This window comes from Poeciliopsis prolifica, unplaced genomic scaffold (genome assembly GCF_027474105.1).
Source record: "Poeciliopsis prolifica strain line A6 unplaced genomic scaffold, Auburn_PproV2 SCAFFOLD001, whole genome shotgun sequence".
Taxonomy (NCBI): domain Eukaryota; kingdom Metazoa; phylum Chordata; class Actinopteri; order Cyprinodontiformes; family Poeciliidae; genus Poeciliopsis; species Poeciliopsis prolifica.
In genome coordinates, this window is record NW_026562376.1 from 22,419,068 (window position 1) to 22,432,467 (window position 13,400).

The 13,400-nt window shown below is 41.8% G+C and overlaps 1 protein-coding gene across 2 annotated transcripts in view; it reads left to right on the forward strand.

Moving 5' to 3' along the window:
• The first annotated feature begins 3,570 nt into the window (after window positions 1-3,570).
• The window catches only part of lingo1a (leucine rich repeat and Ig domain containing 1a), a 135,396-nt gene continuing 125,566 nt past the window's right edge, over window positions 3,571-13,400 (forward strand). For both annotated transcript variants that reach the window (XM_055031324.1, XM_055031314.1), the window contains exon 1: window positions 3,571-3,899. The gene's annotated coding sequence lies outside the window, so the exon portion shown is untranslated. The remainder of the gene's footprint in view (window positions 3,900-13,400) is intronic.

Consider the following 13,400-nt stretch of genomic DNA (forward strand, 5'->3'; position numbering starts at 1 on the left):
GGCCTAATAAATATGCATGGGCCACAAGAGGTAATAATACTGTGGATTATTAAAACTTTGGGGTTAGAGGTCAGGCTAATGAGACGAGGCTGCAGGGGGAGCCGCGTCCGCCGACACGGGGGCACCGAGGTGGGCCGGGTGCCGGAAACATGGCTTGTTCTCATGTCACCCGGCAGTAAACCGGTGAAATCTTCTGTCATGTGTGGATAAACTGGGGGTGGAGGAGGCATTTCTGTTGTTGTTTCAATGCCAAAAATAAGTTTTAAAATCAAATTAATATCGCTAGATACATATCACAAGACAAAGTTGTGCATATCGGTGAAATGGACGGAGGCTGATAAATTATTGGGCAATAATAATCCAAACGAAGAGCCATTTGTTGTAATCAGCACCCAGGAACAACATTTTGCTGCAATTACAGTTGCAAAGTTTTTTTTTGTTGTTGTTGTGTCTCAGGCAGAATATTTGCTCATCCATTATTGCAAGGATGGCTGGATGCAGAGTATCTGTGTAGATCCCTACCTTCCTACTTCCCTCTTTTGTCTCTCTTCCTTGTTGTTTTACATCCCATTTTTTCTTTCCTATATTCTCTTATTCTTTGTACCACACTTTCTTTCTTCTAGCCACCTTCCTTGAATTAGTTATTTTGTCCTCTTATCGCTCCCTTGTGTCCTACCTGCCTTTCTTCCCTCTGAGAAACCTGGAGCTGGTTAGGGCCGCCTGAGGATAATCTTCAATAAAAATAACTTCAGCCACAATATATTAGCTGCTACCAATATTACTTTTTAATGTCAACAGATGCAGTGTTTGGAACATTTTGACTTTCTGTTTAGCTGTTAACGCATTTTCTCTGCCAACACACACACACACACACACACCCACACACACCCACACACACACACATTAGTTCCACGGTTCCCAGGATCTACTGGGAATTCAGTGACAGAACACTTCTGGTGGGTCAGAACGGTTTCTAGGGGGGAGGGAAAAAGCTGTCATGCACCGAGCGACAATTTTGTGCCCACATTACGCCCGGGGGAGAACACTGCAAATGCTAAACACGGACGAGAGCAAATGCCCGGATTGCAGTCAAAGCCGGGATTGTCTCGTGTTAAAAAAGGAAAAGAAGAAGAAGAAAAGCCAGGACTTGGCTAGAGGAGCTGTTTATTAATTCATGACTGAGTATGATTGGATACAAGGAACAACCTTTCCCCATAAGCCTGCAGAAGAGGGCCCGTTTACCTCCGACGGAGAAAGTTCCGGTGCAATATTTTCGTAATGTTGCCGTTTACATAAACTTCAGTAAAGGCAAAAGAGAAAGAAGGGAAAAAAAACAAAAAACTTGCATGTGGGTGTAAAGGCATGTTATATATGCCGAGCCGGAGATGAATTCAATAAACCCAGCTTAGGATGATCTGTAAATATTGACTCCATGTCTGCTGGCTTTCACTTTGCACTGTTATTCAGAAGTACAAACCGTAAACCGAACAGGCTAACAAAGATTTTGCTTCCTGGATTTACTTCTCAAACTAAAAAATAAACAACCCAACAACAACAACAAAAATATGCCTAATTGGTTCAAATCATTTGGTTAGAACACAATAAAGCTGGACAATAAATCAGTAGCGATAAATATGGTGAGAGAGACTTCAAAATCAACACAATGAGCCAGAAATCTGTTGCTGTTGTTTTCAGTCGCCCTAATCTTTTTCTGTCGCCGAACGTGCCGTGACACGAGCAATAATTAGTGATCATTTGTGGTGTGCGGAAATAAAAACAAGACGATTGCTCCAACGGTGTGTCCACCTTCAACTGGATCGCAACCACTTCTCATCTCACGCGCATGAAACGGCTTCCACGTCATTTTCATAAAATCTCCTTAAACTAAAGGATCCCCAGCCGCCACTCTGACTTCGCCTCTGCAGGAACAGTAAATCTTTCACATTCTGTTAATCAACTTTTTTTTTTTTTTTGCATAAAAAGACAGCAGTGTTCATCCTGTAAGTTCAACCTCTGACTCTCTCTGACTGACATTGACGGTTTCACTGAGGGAAGCGATAACCAGAGACTTCCACCCACCGCCGCCACAGATTCCTAATCCTGTCTGTAAGCTCTTCGCTGCGGGGCGTCCTGACCGCTTATGCCACCCATACTCTTAACCCCGGCCTCCAACTGTACGCCGGTTTGGCGCATGAATCATCAGTGTAGGATTTATATGGAATGAGTCATATCAGCAAAGGGATGCCCGTTGCACTGTGCGAAGGATGCGTCGGTGTAGATTATTTGCAATATGTGCGGCAGTTTTTTGGGAAAAACAAAAAAAAACAAATCCAGAAGATGTGTGATTGCTGGAGCAGAGAGCAAAAGATTAAAGTTGTCATCTCATCATCCTGGGGGTAAAAGAAACAGAAAATATCCCCATCATGATATTCTTTTGGATTCACCCCTTAGCTTAGCTTCGAAACTGGAGGATGCAAAACATTTCTCATTGGCTGAATGACCCCAGCTTTATGTAAACACAATTAAATATTAAATATATTCATAAAATCCTTCAGCTTTAGTGGATATATTTGACGGGAGGAAGTGCGGAGATTTGTCATCAGAGAGAGTTAAGCTCGCATTGAAGCCTTTTCAAAGAGATTTTAACTGGTAAAGTTACATTATTTTAAGGGTTTATGTTCTGAGATGCAGATCGCAGTCATAAACAACTGCCAAGAGTTGTCGATCATTCAACAAAACAATTTCTTTAAACTTGAATAGACCAGAAACTACGCAGCGCACGTGGGCACAGTTTGTCTAGACATGTTTCACAAGCATTAAATATTCAGGCTTTGTGGATTTTTGCAAAATTCTCCCGAGTCAGGAGGGATTTCAGTTCTGATCCAGATCATATAAATCAGTCAGTCAGTTTTATTCTTCTTGTGCTCTGTTGACAGGATCGGCAAAGTTTCTTTGAAATTTGTTATAGCCACTCATTTCCACTCAGTTCGGCTTTTGAAAAACAAAAACACGACGAAAGAACCTAAAATCAATGGTAATTTGACCATTTTTAAAATAACAACCCGCTTTCCTATCAATCTACTGAGAGCCAAAAAAAAAAAGAAAACATTTTGTCAAAGAAATATGTTTGTGTGAATTTTGATATATGAGGGTAGAATCTTTGGGGGTTATAAACACATTGTCTTCTAGGTGTGGAGGAGTTGAAACAAAATGCAGAAATGTGTTTCAACACTTCAATGCATGTCCATCCATCCATCCATCCATCCATCCATCCATCCATCCATCCATCCATCCATCCATCCATCCATCCATCCATCCATACATCCATCCATACATCCATCCATACATCCATCCATACATATATATGGGATACTTTTATTTAGATCGATTGAAAAATAAGGATAGACTCTCCCTCTCTTTTTTCCATCTCTCACCATCAACTCCTCCTCCTTTTCCTCCTCCTCCTTTTCCTCCTCCTCCTTTCTGTCTCTCTTCCTTTTTTTTCCTCCTTCCCCCTTCCGGTCTCCATCCCACTTTTCCATTCTCCCTCCTCAGTCTCTCAGCCTGGACACACCCTCCGTCTCTCCCTCCCTCCCTCGCTCGCTCGTTCTCTGCGCAGACCGCATGTGCCAGCGCGTGTTCACGCGTGGCTCCGCCGCTGACGGGAGACGGCCGTGGACTGGATGTCAGGTTCCCCCCCCCCACCTCCAGTCCTTATGCACACTTACCCCCTTTCTTAACACCCGCTTAACATCCGTTAGAGAAATCTCATCTTCCTCCTCTTGAGGCAGCATCTCTGATGGCATCTTCCATCCTTCCTCCAGCATATTGGATTTAATGAGCAGGACGGCGTGGATGGAAAACGAGCAGTCTTTGGATTTCCTCGGTTACGGCGCTTGGTAAGTCTCCAACCTCCCTCCCTGCTCTCCCCGCACCCCAAATTCACTTGTCATAAGACATTGACAGGTGAACGCAGAGCGCGCGCTATCATGTGGAGGGGAACCGTCAAAACTGAGCTGAGCTGAGCTGGCCATTTTAAGTGGGACACAAATATACATATATAGAGAGAGAGGGGCTGGGGGTGTCTGCCTTTGGGTTAGTGAAAGGAGTCAGGTAAAGAACTGGGAGATGTTTTACTGTCCTCCCGTTCACTGCTTCTGCGCATTGATCTGCTGGTTATTTTCAGCTTCCATCCCAGACAAGTTCTCGTCGCTCCACCTGCGCGACTCGGATCCGCTTGGCCAGAACGAGAGCATGGATGCATGGATGCAGACGGTTGGGCGTGCAGAGCTAAGTTTATGTCCTGCAACAGCGTCTGATGCAGCGCAGTTGGACTCAAGTCGCTCCATTATTTGATGCTTACTTCCTGTTCTGGCAGCCATTTTTGGAGAGGCGATAGTTTCCTGGAGTTCTGACCAGTTCCCAAGAGATCCGCCTCAACTTGCAAATCCACTACTGAGCTTCTGTTTATTTCATTTGTATGTTCCTTAGTTGACTTATTTTACTCGGTCAAGTACGTTTGCCTCCCACTTGTTTTCACTTTACCAGCCTGGCGAAGTCGACGCAGATGTTTTGGGTTGGCTCACGTCGGCCGGTCGCTGTTCGTCTTCCTCTCTCGTCTCTGAGGAGAAAACGGATTGCTGGGAGGAAAGAAATGAGGGATCTCAGTTGCTAAAAGCAGTGATGGAAGCAAGAAAACAAAAGGATCATGAAGTTCGGAATGACAGATTGACAGGAGACACGAGAACTGAAGTGAGTGAGAAGACAAGAGCTTTTTAGACAGCCAAGCCTCTTCTGATTGCCAGGCTTTTGGCAGCTGGGGTCAGTTTACACACACACACACACACCTTCAGGTTCTCTCTGATGGGAGCAGGAAAGCGCTATAGATCACCTAAGACCTGCACCCTCGCGCCTGGCTGGCTGCGTTTCTTGCAAGGGACATCAATATTTATCACATTTTCCATTTCAAAAGAGCAAACTGTGGTAACGCCAGGAGATGGGAAAATAATAAAAGATAAATCAAATTACCCCACCTCCGGTGGACCTGCTGTTGCTGTTTCATTTAGGATTCCTTCCTAGCACTTAGCCAATTTTGGCTGGATCCCACTGCATATTGAAATACAGGTGCAGCATGGCGACTTGTGTTCTCGCCGGCTGTAGCGAGGAGCTGGAATTACATTTGCAATGATAATAGGAAGACTCTGAATAGCAGCAGAGGAGACTGTATTGTTCTTCTCTTTTTTTTTTAAGCATTAAAGGATTTCTCGGTCAATATATACTACAAAGAACATAGGGTTGGTAGTTCTCTCGCAGAATCTTGCAGAGGACTCGAGGTAAAAAAGAAAAATGATTTATTTGTAAAAGGGATGTGCAATAGATTAGGGGCTAGGACTTCTGGAACAAATGCGTGACACGGGTGACAATATGCAGAATAAACAATGAGACGGATGTCGCGGTCTAGTGAAGTGGCGTAGACATGGGGACGTGTGGAAGGCAGAGGTCCAAGTTGTGCAGAGTCTTGGTTGGAGTCTGGTCCAGAGCCACACAGGGCAGATGGCTTGTGAGGGCTAAGTCTGGACGGTGAAGGCGTTGGAGAGTGGGCAGACAAATGGAATCGATGATGGTGTGGTTCACCAAGGACATCAGCATCTGGTCAAGACCTCGTGCAAGGAGCTTTGATCCAGCTTGTTAAACAAGAGATCCAGTAAAGCGAAGGTCTCAAACTGCAATCCTGGAGAGCAAGAATACAGCAGCAACAAGATATGTTCCTTGTCTTCCACATCGGAATTAAATGGTGAAATGCTTCACTAGCATGCAGTCAGAGCTCTTCTAGTGAGATAATATAGGAGCCAGGTGTGCTGAAGCAGAGAGACACCTAAACGTTGCAGGAGAGTGGCCCTTAAGGACTGGAGTCTGAGACTCCTGCAGTGAAAGGTTGAACCTGTGGGGCCCAAAATGTTATGCTGTTTAGATTCTCAGGTCAGGCAGAACAGACAGGAGTCCAGAGGTCCGAGTTCTCAGAACTTTATTAGGACACACAATGACGCATTAAGGTCATACAATCCTGCCAGCTTCCCCACATGAACATGGCTGACGTCTTCTGCCCTGCAAGATGTGAAGAAAGAGTAGAAAAGTAGGATTGGTACAAAAAACTGTGCTTTGGCCATACTGTTTGTTAATCCTATATGAAATGTAGTTTATTGACTTTAGGTAAAATTAGTCTAAGACATATAACTGCATAAAAACTATGCAAGTAAATAAATGTTATGTTATTGGGTGTTCAGTCTTGAATAAAGACTATTTTAAAGGTCTTAGGGTATGCTTTTTTGTTGTTGTTGTTGTTGGGTTGGGCACAGTTTACCCCAAGCCAACGAAGAAAACACAAGTCAACAATGTCAATAAATATCATGGAGTACTTGTACGCATAATGACGACCCCTTCACATACTTTTTAAAGATCTGCATGTATTAAAATGATAATCAATTGCAATAGATGACGTTGTAACTGTGATGGTCAGTATATGCGTTTAGCAGCAGTTTTTCCTCTTTTTTTTCTAAAAAGTAAAATCACCCAGATTGTGTTTTACCTTTGTTTATTTTGAAAATGTTGCCCTAAATACCTTAGAGCAGTGGTTCCCAAAGTGTGGGGCGCGCCCCCTCATGGGAGCGCAGTGCCATTGCAGGAGGGATGGCCGGGGAAATGATATGGACTATGGATGGCTGAAAAAAAAAAACCTGTTACACGAACGTGTTTCACTGCAAATTGTAGTGTGTTTTGTTGCTACCTGAAGTGTGAAATCAACTTCACTGGAATTTGAAAATGAAATATGTTTATAGGTTTATGTCTGGTTGAATAATGCGTGTGCCCAGTTGGTTTTCTTTTTCTTTTTGGGGGGGCGGGGTTTATTGTAATCTAAAGAGGGGCTCAGAAAATCTTTGGAAACTTAAAGCAAACTAAATCTGATCCTGCCATAAGATTTTATGTGGCCCTCTAGACTTTAGAGCCACATAAATAAAACCTTCAGGTTGTGTACTTTAATTTTATTGTATCAATCAACCCGAAGCAGTTCAGCTGCGAAATTACATCAATGTGAGAAGATGTTCAGCATTACTTCCAATTTAGGACGTATTCATTGAATGCGGACATTCTGGCACAACATGATCTTGATCTGGGCCAAGATGGAAACGAGTTTCTTTCTTACAACTGAACATCTAATCTGGTGTTTGTATTTATTTATTTATTTTTTAAAGTAACGGATCCACTTTTTAAAATTCCACAGCACTCACACAAAACACAAGGCCCCTAGGAGGAGTCTGTTGTTTTTCTTTTTTCTCCTCCTCCTCAGCAGCGGTAAAGAGGCAGTAGGTGACCAGAGCGACTCACGCCGGCCGTGGATGCCCCTCCTCCCACAGCGACGACGCGTCGATACCACCCATCACCGACTGAGAAATTAACAACCCACCCCACCAAACCCACCCCAGTTCCCTCAACTTCCACAGCAGCTTTTCTCATGGTCATTACAGCGAATAATGGTTATTACCGATGCGGCTTCATAATTTAGCATGATGCATGAAATGAAGTTGGAAAATCAGTTACAGCAATTGACAGCTAATGGTGTCCGCGGCGGCGCGCGCCAGTCGAAAAGCTCTGTGGGCTTCGGAGCCTGTCACCCGGACGCGGTTGGACACGCAGGACGTCTAAACAAAAGAGATTCACTGCGACGCGGTCGAGCTGCGTTTCGAAATGTGATTTTGTGACGCCCGGACATCAACGCACTTTACAATGACAGAAAGGATGTAAAAATACTTCAGAGTAATGTGGCAAAGACTGGAACATAATGTCTCGAAATCGTGTTCTCTCACCGCTCAGCTATTTTTGAGTAAACAGTGTGGAGTTCTTCCATTATCTTCCCTCTGCGGATTGATTAGCAAATAATTAACTTTGCTGATAATGTAAATAGGATATAATGGGCTCTAACAACAGTGTTAGGAGTATTTAAGTCTTGTTCCTTTTTATCCTGAGCCCTGGAAAAAGATAATATTTAGCTTTTCTATTGTTGGCAGAATAATATTCAGCTGTTTTGGCCTGGGTTGTGCACACAGACAAGAAATTTGACTTCAGTTTCCCTCGCTCACATCGTGCAGACAGGAAAGCTGCTGTGTGAGACAAATAATCTGAAACAAAAATCAAGCTCCTCTGCCTTTTCTCAGTGCTATTACAGAAACGTACAGCTCAGTCGGAAACGACCAAGCAGAACCAGGAGGAGGGTATTAGCGCTGTTAATCACTCTTAAAGTACACGCTTCTCACGCCCTTTGCCTTTCTCTGTGCTACACTTCTGCTGATTCACCACAACATAGCCTGAGGTGAATGCTAATGCTAGTCAGCGTCGACGGCAGCAGATAAAGAAATGTTCTTGAATGGTAACTTGCTTCTCCAGCACTAGCACATTTTGAAGCGTACACTGGGATGATTGACAGTGCCAAGACCCTCTTCCTGTCTGTGATTGGTTGTTTTTGAACAGGAGTCATGCGATTTATTTTTTTTTTTTTTCAAATTTCTATAGCATCTTAGGTAGGAAGAGGAACTCAATCTTTTCTCAGATTACTTGTCTTATATTCTTCCACGACATGGTGACAGTCGTGAGAACATATTTTTTGTAAAAGTTACATAATGTAGCTTGTGTTGCATTCTCTGGGCCAGATCAATTCTGGCCCAGACTTCTGGTCTCCATCCAGCATTTCTGGGCTTGTGTATTTATGTACACGTTTACACTGAATAAGTGCGAGTCTGTTAAAAAAAAAAAAAACACACTAAACCCAAATGCAACTGAATATTAATGTGATTTCTGTATTTATTCCGCCGTGGCAGAATTTTAGCAGTCCCAAACCACTCTTTGCTGTTTGGATATTTTAGAAGATTATGAAAACATTCCTCTGTTGCACAGTTTAATAAAACAAACCCAATACACGGTGGGTCCTTGTCCACAAGAGCGTCCATTTCTGTAAAAACTAAAACCAGCGACAACTGTCACAACCGCATCAATGACTTTTAATTTTTCCGTTCCTTTCAAAACGTTTGAGGCCCGGTCTGGAGCAAGGTATACATTTTTGCGTTTCGCCATCCGCTTGATGGGCTGAAAATGTCTCTTCAGAAAGTTGTGGAAAATTTTTTTTGAAATGAATAAAAATTAGCTCCGTTGGGCGAAAACAACAAATGCCGCTAGGCGTGCATGCCCGCGAATCTCTGGAGTCGCTCGCAACGTAACCCGCCACTCGGAACAGAAACCGCTCCGGAGCAGGTGAGGAGTTCAGCGTATATTGCCGCGTTTTGAACGGAGCCAACTTCAGGGCCCCAAAAACCTTCACGATTAGCCCAACAGAGCCGGCTAAGCCGTTAATCCCACTTCCTAGTACATCCTCCTGGCTGCTTCCTGAGCCCCTGTTTGCATCCCCTCTGTCGCTTGCACACAACAGATATACGACTTAACTTGTTCTGTTTTTCTTTTTTTTTTTCTTTTCCCATTAAATTATTTTATCGCCCCGTTAATTAGTAATCACACTGATGCACACAAAATAAGTTTTTAAAGTTGTTTTGGGTAAAGCCCTGGTAATCCTCACACCTGCAAATGCATTTGGGACTTATAGCTGGAGTCAGCTGGAACTGGGTTAGAGACATTAACCCTCCACTTGTGAAGGATGAGATTGCTATTTTTGTTCCCTTCCCTTGTCTTTTCTGTTTTTTCTGCCTGGCCCAGTAAATGTAAATACTATAAATTAGATTTGTATTTGTTTATATATATATATATATATATATATATATATATATAATATATATATATATATATATATATATATATATATATATATAAATAATACAGGAACTGCTTTCATCTCATGCATTTGGGCGCGGCGCAGTGAAACGCTTGTGTTGCATTCTCAGGAAAAGAACAACCTTTCTGTGACTTTTTGTGTTTTTGGCAAAATCACATGAATATGCCTCGCCGTATGGCCTAGTTTCCACTCGGGACACTGTGCCTCAGAGTCATTTCTTTCGTCACCAAGGCAATTTTGTTCTTCTTCACAAACTAAGCAAAGAACTGAATCTACAGTAACTCGACTATTTAAACACCAGCAATATTGCTGTGTCAGTCTAAAGATTGAAGGATGTTTGCCCTGTAAACGAACGTTTTTTTTTGAAGGGGTAATATGATCTAAAATGTACTTTTTTTGAGCTTGACATTGTGTTATTTCGTCATACAATCATACGTGGAGTGTTGTTTTGGTTGTTCCATGCATATTTGCAAATTTTGTTTTAATCTCCCATGATCAAGATTCCTCCAGAAGGAGCAGCCCTGCCCCGCAACTCCCTCTGCTCCTTCAGACTAGCCCACAGCAATTAGCTAACACTTGGTGGAGCTGAGCATCTGCGGAGCTCGTTATATGAGATACTTCTCATTTTTAATAGGGGAACCATGTTGCGACGACTTCCTGAAGGCAACGTTTGAGAAAGAGCAGGAGTTTTCAAAGAGACAGAGGCCCAATTCCAAGATGTTGATTTGAAATTCTAATTTCTCGTCTGATCTATAGAGGATTTTTATAATGACTGACGTTAACATAGTTTCTTAATTGTGCTATTAAATGGCACTACGGGTCTGGAAAATACATATTTATGGTGTTTTTGTAAATAGTTAGAGCAGAAAATTCATGGCACCAAGCCTGAACACGAGAGAATAATTTCTGAGGGACATTTTGATTAAATTTTTTATAATTTTCCAGGCATTGTCAATGTTTTCTAGATGACCTTCGGGCTAATTTTACCAGAGGCTGGCAATAATGAAGTACCTTCAGTGACCCTGAAAGTGGGATAGTACAGTTCTGGAACGATTATTACTGTCCTCGTCATGCCTGCCTTCCTTTGAAAAGACTGACATTCTTGAGAAAAAGGTCACCAAACATTTGATGCACCTTTGAACCTGGTTTTCTGAGCTATTTTCAAATTAGCAGCTGAAACTGGGGCTTCAATGAACAACGCTCCTGTGCAATTCCCAGAAAAGGGCTCCACGACTTACTTACTTTTTTTTTTAGTATTTCAAACAAGTGATTCTTTATTGTTGTGTTGTTTTTATTTTTTTATTGGTATTCTTTGAAAAGGTCAAAACACTGATCAGCAACATTTCAATTTGATCATTGCGTTCTTGTTTGTCAGTGGGATTTCTGGAGTAATCGGCATTGAGCACAGGTATTTATTTATCTATTCATTTATTTATTTTGAGGGGGAAAAAAACCCCACCAGGGTTAAGTTTGCAGAGCTAAAGTGTGCCACAGTTTCTGGCTGTACAGCAGAAAAACCTTCAGAAGACTCCAACAAAAACAGAGAGAAAGGCTTACAATTTTGAAAAGAAAGTGATTGCCAACAAGGACAAACAGAAATTACCCCCCCAAGGATTGGCCAGGGGCAGATTGTTTCATTTCAAAATGTTGGACCTGGCAAACTTTGAGTGGTGCACAAGGTCATGACCTTTACTTCTTTTTTTTAAAAGAAGTAGTTGTTTGAAATAAAGTGGCAACATTTGTTTGATACATTTGATCCTCTGCGGAGGAGGATGTGTGTCTGAAAATTGCGATTGAGCGTTCATTAAATACTGAGGGTAAAAACATTTGGCTGAAATCCTAATATCTGAACAACACAACAATCTACGCTGGCAATTATTTCACAATACAGCTTTAAATGTTGCATTTTAATGTCAGATTTGTCAGTTATTATTTCTGATGATCAGGTCTATTTTTTTTCTTCTTTTTTTTACTAAAGATAATTATTTGTTAAAAATGTACTGCTCTATACCACTGTTATTAACTCTACAACAGAGTTAATAACAGTCTGTTTTTAAAAAAAATCATGTTTATAGATTAGAGTATCTGCAAACTTAAACAACATCTATTATCACAGAGCCAACCCAAAACCTCTGAGCTCATGTGTTTTTATGTTTTCTCACAATTTTACAGTCTTTTTCTGAACGCCTGTGTTACATTAAAATAAGAAATAAAAAGATGTTCATTTTATTATTATTTTTTCTAAGCTGCTTAAGGCGGAACTAAAATGGACATAAAAGCAAACAACAACTTCCAGCCACTTTTTTCAAAACGTGAACGCACCAATCGATCCGCAGGAACCATCCTGAGGATCCGTATCATTTCTGACCAATAGGAAAATTTGGTTTAAGGCCGGCAGTTTCAGGCCTTAAACCAAAGAGGGCAGCACTAAGACGGTTTGAGGCCGAAGTGGTGCTAAATTGCACGTTTCCATGGAACACTAACAAATGATGGTGATCTTAAAGCCCAATTAATACAACTTATTTAAAATAATGAATTGGAGTCAGTTTTTCTCTTCAAAACTGACTTGCTGTCCTGAATATCTCCCTTCAGTGCTGTTTACAGTAAGATTGTTAGTTTTGACGCCGACACACCCAGCGACTGGAAAATGTTTGAGGAGAATCACTTTTTACTTATTTTAAAATGATCTAAAATTGATTACAGGCATCGTAACTATTAGTTTGGTGGTTCTAATTATTGCTAATGATGTTCATGTACTTGTTACTCACAGGCTCCATCTTGCTGTCTGCTAGGCTGCAGTTCCACCAATGCTAGTTCCACCAATGCTAACTAGCCTTAGCATTAGTGACCTCCGTTGATGATAGTTTTTATGTCACAGCAAATTGTTTTTCCGCCTTCAGCTCACCTGCGCTCTGATTGGTTGCTTCCAGACTGGGAGAGGTGTATTTCTGCAGATGGCTGTAGGACTACAGGAAAGCGGCAGAGGAGCTTGATTTTTAATGTTTTTCCCCCACAGAGTATCTGGTTCACTCCGAACTGTCATAAAATGGTAAAAGTTTGGACAAATATGTAAAAAAAAAAAACAAACATATAGTTTATTGAAATTACATAATGCAGCTTTAAGCCTCAGAGCATTCTGATTTCTGTCTTCGGCATATTCATGGCTGACCAAACATCCTTCGCAAGGTCCCTCCACATTTCCCTTTGGACTACAGGCACAGCAAGAAGAAGAAGAAAAATAAAAGCGTCACCACTGAGAATAATCCGAGGCATAACTCATAAACAACATGGACGAACACATTTGCAACTATGACATGATGATCAGGTTTAATGCTGTTATGGATAATCTAATTTGTTCCCCCTAATAAAGTCTGGCCTTCATAAAAAAATAAAAAAAACACAGTGTACACAGTAATTACTGGAACACAACACTCTGCTGCATTTGTTGATCGTAATGTGGCGACTGTGTCTTGAAAAGGTGCTCTGATGCACTTGAATAACAGCCGTTTAAGCTTCATGTGCTTCATGCACGCCCGGAAAATGGAGGCGCGCAGGTTATCACTTCCTG